This window comes from Silene latifolia, chromosome 1 (assembly GCF_048544455.1).
Source record: "Silene latifolia isolate original U9 population chromosome 1, ASM4854445v1, whole genome shotgun sequence".
Taxonomy (NCBI): domain Eukaryota; kingdom Viridiplantae; phylum Streptophyta; class Magnoliopsida; order Caryophyllales; family Caryophyllaceae; genus Silene; species Silene latifolia.
The window spans coordinates 104,619,267-104,633,756 of record NC_133526.1 but is presented as its reverse complement, the minus strand read 5'-3'; the positions used below and the strand labels follow the sequence as shown (position 1 = coordinate 104,633,756).

The window sequence follows — 14,490 nt, the reverse complement described above, 5'->3', positions numbered from 1 at the left end:
TTGACTAGACTAAAACAAGGACGGAGACTTATAATCGAATCTAACCTCACCATCTCTTGGGACCGACCTCCTTACCCTACTACATTTCATTAGTTTGGTATTGAGCTTTTATAAATATTGTTTGATTGGTGGGACCACGACATCCCTACTATCATCTCTCACGTACGAGTTCGCGATCAAGTACGGAGTAACATCAGAAGGCTCAGGCAAAACAGTACCAATCAGACGGGTAACCGCCGGAGAAGACACCCTCTCCGGTGTCTCTGTGAACTCAACAGGCGTCTAGCCACAAGGGAGGCTGGATATCATGGCAAAATCCTCTAAGGTCACGCCGACCTCCCCGAACTCCATGTGGAACGACGACGTCGTATCCCAGTACCGATCCAATATGGCACGGATCAAACACAAGCTCGACCTAATCGAAGACCTGTGAATGTTCCGCCAAGCGGCCACCAACGACCCAAAGGCCGACCTCTCTATCAACGCCCTCGTACCGGCTCGGAGAACGTCGTAAAATCCCAGGCAGGTAGTGAAGCCTGAGAAAGTCCTCATGGTGCTGATCTCCTAAAATCAAAAATAAACAACGTCAGAACACCTATCCAGGTCTGATACTTCGAAAAAGTGACGGAAGTTCAACCAGGTGACACGCCTTACCAAGCCCTCGTGTGCACGGTAGGAGATGTGCCTGTCCAGTCGAAGCAGCAACTGGCTACCGTCGAAACCCTCGGCCCAAGCAGGCGCCGCCCGCAGGTTCAACCCCCGCGGGGCTGTAACCCGTCTGGCCTCCCAACCCGCGACGTGAGCGTCGTCCTCAACCGTCTCCGCCCTCCGTCTCTTCTGACCACGGGACTCAACGTGGCGGATGGGAGGCATCTCGACGACCCTAGTGACATTCTGTAATGTCCGTCTGGTCGGTCGAGGAGCTCGCCTCCTCCTAGTAACCCTCCTCCCAAAGGTACCAGCTGCAGACCCTGTCTGAGCTCTCTCAACGTGAGCATCCTCAATAACAGGCTCCTCCCGAGCCCCAACGGCTCCCCCAAGAACGGGCTCCTCACGGACCTCAGCGGTCCTCTCGGACCTTACAGCCTCCTTGGAAGGCCCCTCCTCCTTAGAAGCGTCCTACACTGTCATGGCAGGTGCACTAACCGGCCCTGTCCCGAACAGGTCCTCTAAAGTCGCAGCAAGGGACCCAGTAGGTCCCGAACGCTCTCCTACAAATCAAAGAACGTCAGTCGAAATTTCGGCACTACGCCGACGTAAAAGGGACAAATCCAAAAAAGAACCCGCAAAGCAGAACGAGGGCAATCCCGCTCAAACCCAACCAAAAAAAACAATTCACAAAAAAACGCACAAAAAATGACTCGCCCTTCTTTTCAAGCAAAAGACGAGTCAAAACAACCACAACACAAAAACGGCACCCCAAGACCCGTACAAGATCCGCCAACAAACCAAAATACATTCCCGATGCGACGGGGTATTTTTCTACGACTCAAAAAAGGCAATTCCTACGCCAATTTGAGCGCAAACAGGTCAAAATTTCAAAATACGACCACAATAAGGCAACGTGATTTTATCACGCCTCAAAGCGACCTAAACTACCAATAAGGTACATTTTAAGGCAAACTGACTCAACTCAAGCCCTAAACAGGCGCTTATTTTGTCAGACATAAGACTGTCACAAAAGGCAAAAATTCCAATGTTGCTTACAATACCCAACAAAGGTCCAAAATGGCAAATACGGTCTTTCCCGACTACAATGCAACCTTGTAACACCCCGGCCCAAACCGGGTCGGAAGCTGTTACTTATGATAGCTCACCAGGTTGTGTACATGGCCCATAGATCAGCACGGGTCCTTTATAGCGCATTTTGTCCTCACTCATGCGCATCCCGGGAACCTTCCCAGGAGGTCACCCATCCTAAGACTACTCCCAGCCAAGCACGCTTAACTTTGGAGTTCTTTCGCATGGTTGACCATAAAAGAAAGTGCACTTTGTTTATATGAGTAGTAATTTCAATCCCTTTAAGCACTAGTCATTTAAGCCTATCAACGGACCTCTTCAATTACCGTGGGGTGTTACAATCATCAGCACTTGAAGAACGCAACGTCCTCGTTGCGCTAGGGAGCATAACCGCTAACCCAGAATCCTCCCCCGCTAGGTGGGTGATCACAATAGAGCGTATAACAACTGCCTCCAGGAGCGTATAACAACTGCCTCCCATCACCACACGGTCGCAGGGTTGCTCTGATACAACTTGTAACACCCCGGCCCAAATCGGGTCGGAAGCGGTTACTTATGATAGCTCACCAGGCTGTGTACATGGCCCACAGATTAACACGGGTCCTTTTTAGCGCATTTTGTCCTCACTCATGCGCATCCCGGGAACCTTCCCAGGAGGTCACCCATCCTAAGACTACTCCCAGCCAAGCACGCTTAACTTTGGAGTTATTTCGCATGGATGACCATAAAAGAAAGTGCACATTGTTGATATGAGTAGTACTTTCAATCCCTTTACGCACTAGTCATTTAAGCCTATCAACGGACCTCTTCAATTACTGTGGGGTGTTACAAACCTAGTGGGACCCATTACCCAAGCAAATAAACTTGGCATTGTGAAATGAGACGGTTTCTTCGCCTCACTCACGTTTTTCGAGCATAGGGGACGCAAACGGGGACCAAAATGCAAACTAAATGCACCCCTATACTCCTAAACAGGTTTCTAACCTAATGCCATCATCAATTTCACTCGAAATGGGCTCAATCAAAAACGCCCAAATCGATTTTCAAGGGTAAACATTTCGCCCTAATTCAATTTATCAAAAAGACCAAAAAATTCAAATGGATTCAAGAGAAAATACATACCTTGAGATGACATGTTGATAATGGCACAAATGGGAGCAAGCTAAAGGACCAACAATGGCGGTTTGGTGCGGTTTTGTCGAGAGGTTGATGAAGATGAGATGAGAATGGTATGCAAACCAATCTCGCGTCTTTTACAGAGAAATAGGGAAGCCCCCTTACCTCGCCAAATTGCTCGCGCCTCAATGAGGTGCTCCGTGCTCTATTGTAGCGGATTTTTGGGCTTTGGCCCAATTTCCCATCAAACCTCAAATTTTCAATGACGACATTAAGAACCGTCATTTTGCAAATACAAAAATGATAGTGAAAATTCAAAATTCACTATTTCTTCAAATTTCAAACGACGGCAATTAAAACCGTCATTTTCAAAAATAATAGTGAAAATTCAAATTCACTATTTCTTCAAATTTCGAACAACGGCAATTAAAACCGTCATTTTCAAAGTAATAGTTGGAAATAAAATTTCACTATTTTCACCACATCTATCAACGGCGGCAACATAAACCGTCACTTCAAAAGCAATAGTGAAGATTCAAAATTCACTATTTCCTTCACATGTCAACGGCGGTAACATTAACCGTCACTCCAAACGTAATAGCGAAAATTCAAAATTCGCTATTTCCTTCAAAATTCAAACAAACGACGATTAAAACCACCACTTCAAATTCAACAACGAGTAGTGAAGATTCAAAATTCACTATTCCTTCAAATGACGACAGGGGGATTCCTCGCGAAACCCGCTTAGTTCAAAAATAATAATAGTGAAATTCAAAATTCACTATTTCCACGGCGGCATCAAGAGTCCGCTATTTCTAAAACAAGCCCATCCAACGCAGCTATTCTCACGGTCGATCAACCGAATGCCCCATGGCTGGCGAGCCCTCCTCATATACGCCCCATGGCTGGCGAGCCTTACAACGCACCGCGGCTGGCGAGCCCTCCTCATATACGCCCCATGGTTGGCGAGCCTTACAACGCACCGCGGCTGGCGAGCCCTCCTAATATACGCCCAATGGCTGGCGAGCCTTACAACACATCGCGGCTGGCGAGCCCTCCTCATATACGCCCCATGGCTGGCGAGCCTTACAACGCATCGCGGCTGGCGAGCCCTCCTCATATACGCACCATGGCTGGCGAGCCTTACTACGCATCGCGGCTGGCGAGCCCTCCTCATATACGCACCGCGGCTGGCGAGCCCTCCTCATGTACGCACGATGGCTGGCGGGCCTTACTACGCGCCGCGGCTGACGAGCCCTCCTCATGTACGCACCACACCTGGCGAGCCTTTGTCTGCAAACACGCAAGGACATATCCGAAGATGCCTCAGGTATGACTCCTTCTTATTGCTGGCAAGCCTTTGTACGTAGTCTAACGGACTTTAAACGACCCGCACGGACAGTCGACAGACGCTAACATGTTCCCGACGATAGGTCCTTGGCTCGTACCCTCGAGTCGCCTTGGCGTTGCCCTTTCCGACGACAGGTCCTTGGCCCGAATCTTTTCGAGCCGCCTTGACGTCGCTTGGGTCTCCAGGTTGTAATCTTTGATTGACCTGGGGGCTCTACTTTGACTTTCGCCCTGTCCAAGCCTCAGTCAAAGTGGGGGCTCTGTAGATAGCCGGTATCTGCTGAGACTTCAACAAACACCCGATGATTATCAAACTACAACATGCTTTGGAATCACAGCGTTTGATCGAAAGTTCGTGTACAACTTTACGTCGGAAAACATAAAACGATTTCGAAAATAAAACATTTCAAAACTTTTCAAAAGTACCTAGAGTGTTTAATGCATGACGACGGGGTCGCAATGACACTAACTAGAGTCAAAACCGACATCGGACCAAAAACCAACTCAAAATTCAAATCCTGACTCCAACAACGAGTCAAACCGAGTCAAACACAAAAAACAAACCATTCAAATGCTTCCATGTTAAGATTTCCCGGATTCATGTATGGTCAAGTACCAAACATGTGCATACAAATCATAGGATAGAACAAATCATGATTGCATTTGTGTGAAAGCGACAAGATACCTCGAAGACGTGCGACGTGGCTCGCGCCTCTTTGAGCAGCCCAGGTTGCCATGTCGCTTAAAATTCACACAACCATTCATTCTCCTATAAATACCCCTCAAATTCCCCCATTTGAGAACTTACGCGAGTGTCCGCCCCCTCTTTCTCCCTTAAAATTCTCGACTCGACTTCCTAAGTCACAATCCAACGCGTATTTACGACCTACCGATCGTAAATACAAGCCTTACACATTGTTTGGTACCGTCATCGTGCATTAAATCACTTGACCGACCATTTCGACCACTACACCATCACTAAACTTAACAAAACACTCTTTTTACTTACTAAAACGGTTTTAAACCGAGTCTTTTCCGACCAAACGAGTTGATACAATTACGTCGGTTTCTCGCCATAAACCAAGCATGTAAGTATGAGGGTGTAAATATCCTTCTTTTATCATGTCTTTACTTGTTTCATGACTATAACATCCTAAATCATGCATAACATGGTCCAAAACATGGGAAGAATGAGCCAAAACCAGACTTTTTGGTTGAGGCAGAGGCTACTTACGTAGCACACAGGCTCGCGCCTAAAGTAGCCTGCCCAGCCTTAGTCCAATCCGTGTTTGGTCTCTTCTTTTCCTCTATTTTTCATTTTCATATTTGTAATCGGTTTTTACCATTTCAAGTATTTTCAAACCCATTTTATTTTCTTTCACAAGTTTTAACCATAAAGCATTTTTCACCCTTGGTTCTTAATACCATGACGGTTTAATCCGTGTTTCGGTGATAATATTTGGTTAATTACATTTAAAACGTATTTTAAAGCCTTTTATTTCATTTAATTACATCTTGGAAGGTATTTTAAAGCCTTTCATCATTTCTTTACATTTCCAAAATAAATGTATTAGTCACCGACACAAAGTCATCCTTGGTTCTACATACCATGTCGGATTTTAACCCGAGTACGATGATGAATATTGACTAATTATATTCAAATGAACTTAAAACAATTAGTTCATAATCATTTCCAAAATTATTCATGTCAAGCTTGCAAAGTCGAACCCGACATCGAATACCGTCAAAACAATGACAGTTATTCAAGTCTCGTTCTTCAAATCAACATAAAAGCGGCCTAAACGGCCTTTTCAAACCAAAACGGGTCAAATACCCATTTTTCAACACGTTTAATAAACGTTTTTCAATGGTCAGAACACGTCGTATACCTTTGACTGACCCGCGCCTAAATGATACCGTCGTTTTGTATCAAAATTATATTTATAATTCCAAACTAAAACTATAGCTAGTGATAGTAAGGGTCGAACCACAGAGAGACAAGGTTGATTTTGTTTGCTAATTTTCAGTCTATAAAAGTAACAGTAAAAAGGGGTTTGAATTCGGTTGATTCTAATGACTAGTCACTTAAATAAGAATTTCAAGAAAAAAAAGAAGATCGGGAAATTCGGTTCACCATGGGAATGGTCAGGGCAATAAGATAGCAAGAATCTTATAATACGGTCTCAGGGGTACAAGCAAGCCTTTCGATCTATGCTCAATTAACCTTACGGTCTTCTAATCCCCCGAAATTTCTCAAAGCTTTCGCTCAAAGGAAATTCCGATCTAATGATAATTCTAATTACTAATCTTTCAATCTAGTAAAAAGGCTTATCAAAAGACAACAAGACCGATACGGAAGAATTCATGCTAACAAACAATCCTAATTTATGCCATGGCTCACCTCGTTCCCAATCAAAACAATTAGCTACGCATGACTAAAACTAAAACAATTGCTAAATTGATAACAAAGAACAAGATTGACATGATTGAATTTAAATAAAAGACAAAAAACAAGAGATGAATTTCTTGAATTAAATTGGTAAAACAAGAATTGAAATAACAAGAATTAAAAGAAGAAAGGAATTGCATAAAAACTTACTAATTGAATTAAAGAACAAAGTATCGAATTCGAGGTTTTCCGTCAGCAAAACTAGATCTAAAAACTGAGTTCTTCAATAATGAAAAGCATAACCTAATAATTGCTGCGTTCTACTGATGAAAGATACCAAAAGTTAATTACAAGTTGGGCCTTTAAAAGTCTAACACGAAGAAATAAATCTCAGCTCGCAGACTGGTCGATCGACCGGTCAGCATGGTCGATCGACTGATGGTAGCAATCCAGTAGCGTCTGATGAACTTCAGTGGTCGATCGACTTTACAGCATAGTCGATCGACCGATGGTGCTGTGCAGTGGCTCTTCCTCTCTTCAATTCAGCTCTTCACTCCTTTGCACGTGTCCCAAGGTGGATGAATCCGAACTCCCTTCTTCAAAGCTTCCCTGAAGTTGCCTCCGGAGGACGGTTTAGGCTTGAATTAGCTCACTTCCATTCATTCCTAAAATAAATCATAGAAAATGCAAAGTAAACCATTTCGGGAGAAATAGTGGCCTTAAGCAAACAATTATGCATGGAAATGCGTGCCAAAACTGCAAATAAAGTGTATAGAATAGGCACGTATCAAATCTCCCCAAACCAAACCTTGCTTGTCCCCAAGCAAGCACTATGACCCGTATAAAAACTAAATGGAAAGGAGTATATCTCAGAGCTAGCTACAAATCAATGCCAAACCGTTTAATGCACATAGTCAACTACTGCAAAGCTTAAATCAAGTGAACAAATTTATGCATATCATGGAATTAAATCGGGCGTTCGACCTTGCAAGACTCATAGATTCGGACTCTCCCGGGTCACTCTTCCCTCAGCAAAGCAAATGGTAAGATTATATGTAAAAGATAGGAAAGATAAATACAGTCTCTCACCTAGACTGCGACCGACAAAACATGTATGCTTGACTAGCATGAATAATGATTCTAGCTACCGTACATACGCATAACCACCGTCAAAGACTATTACATGCCGAACTATTGCAAGATTTGGATATGTGAGGTTAAGTGGGAAAGAAAGGGCAAAACAATTATGGAAAAAGTGAAGGTAAGAGCCAAGCTAGTACCTATCCAACCATCAGAAACCGTATCCCTTCCTCCAACTCAACATATAAACCATGCCTTTATTGACTAGGCAACGCAAAATCCCAAACAAACGCCTCCAATTCATGAAGTAGGCACATGAGGCGTGTTCTCAATTCAACCAAAACCTTATTATTTTCAAACTCCTCTTTTTTTTTTTTTTTTCATTTTCTGAATTTCTGTTTTTTTTTCTTTTTCATTCTCTTTTTTTTTTCTCTTCTGGAATGGGCAGTCGATCGACCAACATCACCAGTCGATCGACCACCCTCTCACGACCAGTGCTCTCTGCCCAGGTATATGTCCTCACTCTTTTTTTTTTTTTTCATTTTCTGAATTTTTCTTTCTTTCTATTTTCAGGCTGAAATATCTCTCCTCTCCTCAAAAAATACTCGCTCCAACATTACAAAAGCGAACCAAAACAGCTTTTAAATCGGCAAATGCCTCTACTACTTCCTAGCTTGGTACAATGGTAGGCTAAGTATGGGATGTAGTTGAGGGCAACTTGCAGTTATGGCTTATAGTGGAGTTAATGGGGTAAAATGAGAAAGGGGAGGATGCAATAGTTCTCAAAACATGCAATACCGACCACAAACCGATGCGTATAGGCAATAAGCAATCAAAACTCATACACGTGCAAAACATGAAATGAAGGGAGTACTACTCTCAATCCTAAATTAACCGGTCATGAATGTCACCAGTTATAGGCTCTATATCTCAGAAAGTATAAGTAGTTTGCCAAAAGTAATGAGTCAAGTCTAATTACCCGAAATGAATTCCATAACAAAATTTGAGAAATCACTTTTAATTCTTGCTAAACAGTTGTGAAAAGGCAAGGAATGGCATATTTGACTAATAGCGCAAAATCATCATTAATAAACTCCAATCCGACTCGACTATATGCAAAAGTAAACGTGATATTTTTGGTTTTTTAGGACATTTTCAATTTTTTTCCTTGTTTTTTTTTTGAATTGAAAAACAAATGCAAACTAAAATGCAATAAACATGTGACTGAAATGCAATAAAAAACAAATGCAGATGCAAAACAAAAGGCATATGCAAATACCCTCCCCAAACCAAAACGCACAATGCCCTCATTGTGCTCATCAGCAAATCACCAGCAGAAATATGGGAGAATAAAAGCATAATAAAATAAAAGGAAACGAATAAAGAAAGGAAGGAACTCACAAAATACGACCTCCCCAAACCAGCCAAAAACGGGGAGGTCACCAGCATCTAATCTCCACCATCGTAATCAGAACCACTATCCTCTCCGGACCCCGAGTCGCTCTCCTCCTCCTCCGCCTCAGCAGCAGCGGCAGTGGCTCTCCTGGAAGTGGAGGCACCAATAGTAGTAGTAGTAGGAGGGGCTCTCCTGGCAGGCTGAGGGTAGCCGCCCACAGGGGGAACAAAGTAGGAAGGGTGAGTCCAAGCACCCTGTGGGAGCATCCCCCCTCGGGCTAACTCCTCGTAGACTGGGTACAGGGCTAGAGCCGTGTCTAGCCCGTGTCGGTCAAAGCTCCGCACAAATCACCCAATACACGTGACATTGCCCTCGGTCCATGATCGGAGGGACAACCAAAGGAGTAGGTGGTCGAAAAGTGGCCGGGTAGCCAGTGGGAGCGAGAGTGGAGGTAGAGGGTGCCGTGAAGAGGAGGCACGAGCTCTCCTCGAAGTGCTAGCGAGAGCGGTGGCCGCCACCGAGGAAGCCCGTAACTAGGCAAGGGCGGCCGAGCCGCCCCCGAGCGAGTGGTAAGGGGCAGGATAGGAGGGTAGCCTAGAACAGGGATGCGGTCACAGATGAAAGAATCAATCTTCCACCGCATCTGACTATCGACCCAATAGACAGCCCTCACATAAGGAAGGTCCATGAAGCGCAGGTCAGGGTCAATGGGGGCCTCCTCTCGAGGGAAAAGTAAAACAAGACGGTTGGCGATACGTGTCACCAACCCGCCACAAGCAATGGTGGTCAAAGTGCCCTCACTTACAGTCTGAAAGTGAGCGGCAGTCAAGTAGGCAATGTTAAAAATACGGGCTATCCGACTTTCAACGTTCAGATAGCCCGCTAAGATGGAAAGCTCAATATTATTCACATTATTAGACTCTTTACGGCCAAAAATGGTATTACCCATTAGCCGTAGAAAATAACGAAGAGGGGGCAAATGGACGGAAGTGCCCGTGCTTTTAGGCCCGTAAAAGTCACTGATGCAAGACCACATGACTCGATGAACATCAGAGGTATCCGAGGTTCTGCCCTCGAAATAAAGACCCAAAAACCCAGCGAAATCGGCTAATGTCAAGGAGTAATTGACATTGAATAGCCGGAAGGAGATGCAAGCACTAGTCTTATTTTCCTCAAAAGCAGCGGAATTAAAAGCATAAGACGAAAAGAATTCGAGGGTCAAAATGTAGTATGTGAACTCAGCCATGTCCACAAGACCCATCATACCTGTCCCATTTAGCAGGGACACAACCGACTCATAACATCCTAATTTCTCCAAAGTATCTTTATGGAGAAACCAGGTAGCTGTGACTTTCATTTTCGCAACAAACAGAGAAAATTTAGCCCGCTGAGTAGAAGAGGAAAAGATAACCTGCGGATAGTCAGGTAGACTATCCGTGGTGTCTGCAATCATCAGTGGCGGTCCTCGTGGCCGCTTGGCAGCTCCATGGCTCGACTATCCCTCGTACATGTGTTCCTTCCCTTTCGTCATTTTTATTACCTGCAAACAACCTATTAGCACAAGAATCCCCTAATAGTGTGAATTTAAGGAAACCCGAAACAAAATCATAACTGAAAAGCAAATTAGGGTTTCGAAATTTTTGGGGGAAACGGCTTTAAACACATCCTAGTTGCTTATTTGCTTTGAAAATCAAGGGGGAAAGGGTAGAATAAGCAATTAAAGTATACAAATGACAAGAAATCAATCCCTAAAATCGATTTCCCCAAATCAATCTTTCCGTCTCAATGGCCATATGCTCGAAAATTTCAATGAAACCGCAGTAAAAATTGAAAATAGAGCATGGAAATAAGATTAGAGACATACCTTGAAGATTCACTTGGAGATTAACGCAAGAAAAGAAGAGATTAAGACGGGGTTTGGCAGGAAAATCACGAGGTAGAGGAAGAAAGAGGGGTTTCCTTGTGAGTTTTCTAAATTTGTGAAACTGAATGAATGAAGGAATAAGGAATGAAAACTTCCCTTATTAATTGCATTCTGATCCCGCGAAGTGGTCGATCGACCACTTTACTCGGTCGATCGACCGGTCTTTCATTTAATGACACGGAGTCTCGTGTATTGGTCGATCGACTCATTGACCCAGTCGATCGACCAATATTCCTGCACAGTAGCTTCTGCTTTCTCCGCTTCAGTCGATCGACTGACCCACTTAGTCGATCGACTGCTAGAGCTGGCAATTAGACTTTAATTCGTCAAAATTCATTTTTGCCATCATAATTTCCTGTCTTTCTCTCACAAACATCCAGTAAGCCACCTACGCACTTTGCATAAAATAAATTCCTGCAAAAATTATCAAAGGCGCACATATTCCCAAACCAAGAAATTGCAAATTATAAGGTATTAAAGAATACAAAAGAACTCAAAAATGCAAATTAAATGAAAAAACAAAATAAAATTCCTAAATTACAATTAATTACAACCTGGGTTGCCTCCCAGTTAGCGCTGGTTTAAGAGGTCCCGCACGACCTTTTTACCTCACTTTGCATCATCCGATAACGGGTCGAAGTATAATACCTCGACTTTCCCAACATATGCATCTGATCCGTGATAATGCTTCACATATTGGCCATTGACCTTGAACCTTTCTCCAGCTGAGGTCTCCAATTCCACTGATCCGAATTTTGTAACTGCTGTGACCGTATAGGGGCCGGTCCACCTGGATTTCAGCTCACCAGGAAATAGACGGATACGAGCACTACTACAAATACACGCTATAACAACGGTCAAAAACCGTTGTTGTATAAAAAAGCGGACGTTGTTAAAGCGTCCGTTGTAAAAGGTTTTAACAACGGTTGGTTTTCTTAAGGAAACCGTTGTTAAAAATATTAACAACGGTTTTAAGTATAAAAACCCGTTGTGGAAAGTGTGACTCAATTTTGGGGGGAAAGTTATAACAACGGGTTTTAATATACAAAACCGTTGTTATAACTAAAGACAACGGGTTGTTTGTAAATAACCGTTGTTGTTTGTTCTTAAAAAATAAAAAAAAAATTAAATTAAATATTACTAGATGCATGCATAATTACGGCCCGTTAGAATTCCGATGCATGCATTATTACTGACATCACTGTACATATGAACGGATAATATGGAATGAGAAGGGTTAGTAATAATATTTGAAGCAACATTATTGAGAGATATGATGATGATTATGGCACAACTTCCTAACATATATATTAATTAAAAAACAACTCAACCCACACATTGCTTAGTATAAATACATTGCATTATCTCAAGTAACATTTCCATTATCTCAATATATTCATCTCCAAACCCTAACTGCTAAAACAAACTCTACTTAATCTTTCAAAACAAACTCCAAAAACTCCAACAAAATGAATGATTTCATCCTTAAGACTCTTACCATGATCGAGAACAACAACAACTTCATCATTTGGTTCCTCCATATTGAGGAAAGTTTCAGAGCTACCTTGCGGATGCTCGATCCGCACCGAAGCACGCCAAAGAAGATGGCTTGACGGAGAAAAGAACGATTGCGGCTATATGACGATATAGCAATCTGGCCGAACGGAACCTCCAAATAGCCAAGGAGGATAGGACGGATACGATAGAGCAGAATAAGATCCTCTATGAAAATATAAGAATTGCATTTTTATATATGTAATTTTTTTTTAATTTATGTATTTATAAATATATATATATATATATATATATATATATATATATATATATATATATATATATATATATATATATATTAACTATGTTTATCTTGCTTCTTCATCTTGCTTCTTCATTGTTTTACTAACTAATTATGCGAACAATACTTAAACAAATAACATAATGGTCGATAAAAACACATACATGCAAAAGAAATAAATAGAAAAAGAAAATAATGACGATGAAACTAACAGTGACGGCGAGATTTACCTGATAAATACAGAACGTAATAGACGATGAAACCAACAGTGACGGCGAGAAGATAAAGCGACGATGAGAAAGAGAGAAAGTGAGAAAGAGAGAAAGAGAGTGTGTGTTTTGTGTTTGTTTGTCTGCTGTGTTTGTGTTTGTGTATTAAGGGTTGTGTTTTGTGGCTGCAGCAGACTTCTGTTTGTGTGGTTTATAGTATGGAAGGTATTGACAACGGTTATTTAACAACCACCGTTGTGAAATATGTTTTAACAACGGTTGTAAAAAACACCCGTTGTTAAATAAGTTTTAACAACGGGTTTCAAAAATAACCGTTGTGATTACTTTTCACTAACTTTGCGCCAATTTTGCGCCAAATTATTAACAACGGTTGCGCATGTGTGACCCGTTGTTAAAACTAATAACAACGGTTTTTATAACCATACCCGTTGTAATTGATTTTAGTAAAATTCGCGCCATACATTCTACAACGTCTATTGTGATTTTCGTGAATAATCGTTGTTAAAGGGGCGTTGTAGTTGCCTGGATTTGTAGTAGTGGAGCATTAAAAAGGAGTACCTTATCGACAATATGGAATTCGCGCTTGATGATTCTCTTGTCGTGCCAGCGCTTTGTTTTATCTTTGTAGATCCTAGAATTGTCATAGGCCAGCCTAAATTCCTCTAGCTCATTCAGCTGTGTCATGCGTTTCTCACGAGAGAGGTTAGGATCCAAATTCAAATCACATATAGCCCACCAAGACTTACGCTCTAACTCAACAGGTAAATGACATGTCTTACCATAGATCAATCGGTATGGTGACATCCCGATTGGCGTCTTAAACGCAGTTCTATAAGCCCATAAGACATCATCTAACTTAAGACTCCAATCTTTCCGTGATTTAAAAACAACTTTAGCTAAGACTTCTTTCAATTCTCTGTTAGAAACCTCAACCTGACCACTAGTTTGGGGATGATACCCCAAACCTCTACGATGTTGGACACCGAATTTAGTCAATAAAGCACTAAGTTGTTTCTCTTTAAAATGCATTCCCCCATCGCTAATGACAACCCGAGGGACACCAAAACGAGGGAAAATAATCTTTTTAAACAGCTTAATCACGGCTTTCGCATCGCAATGGGGAGTAGCAATAGCTTCCACCCATTTGGATACATAATCTACAGCTACGAGGATATATTTATTACCTTGATCGCTCGGAAAAGGTCCTTGATAATCAATGCCCCGGACATCGAAAATCTCAACCTCAAGAATGCCTACCCGTGGCATCTCATGTCTCTTGGAAATATTCCCCGATCTTTGACAAGCATCGCACTCAAAGAACAAAATTGCGACAATCGCATGCAAAGTTGGCCAATAGAAACCAGATTGAGTACCTTAGCCACAGTCCGGGATGGACCATGGTGACCACCATAAGCAGAAGAGTGGCAAGCCTCTAGGATATCCTTCACCTCCCATTGAGGCACGCATCTC

At 42.5% G+C, this 14,490-nt stretch overlaps 1 long non-coding RNA gene across 1 annotated transcript in view; it reads left to right on the top strand.

The window, feature by feature from the left end:
- LOC141608322 (uncharacterized) overlaps nucleotides 1-14,490 on the top strand; it is a 38,300-nt gene that overhangs the window by 7,527 nt on the left and 16,283 nt on the right. The gene's annotated exons all lie outside the window — the stretch shown is intronic.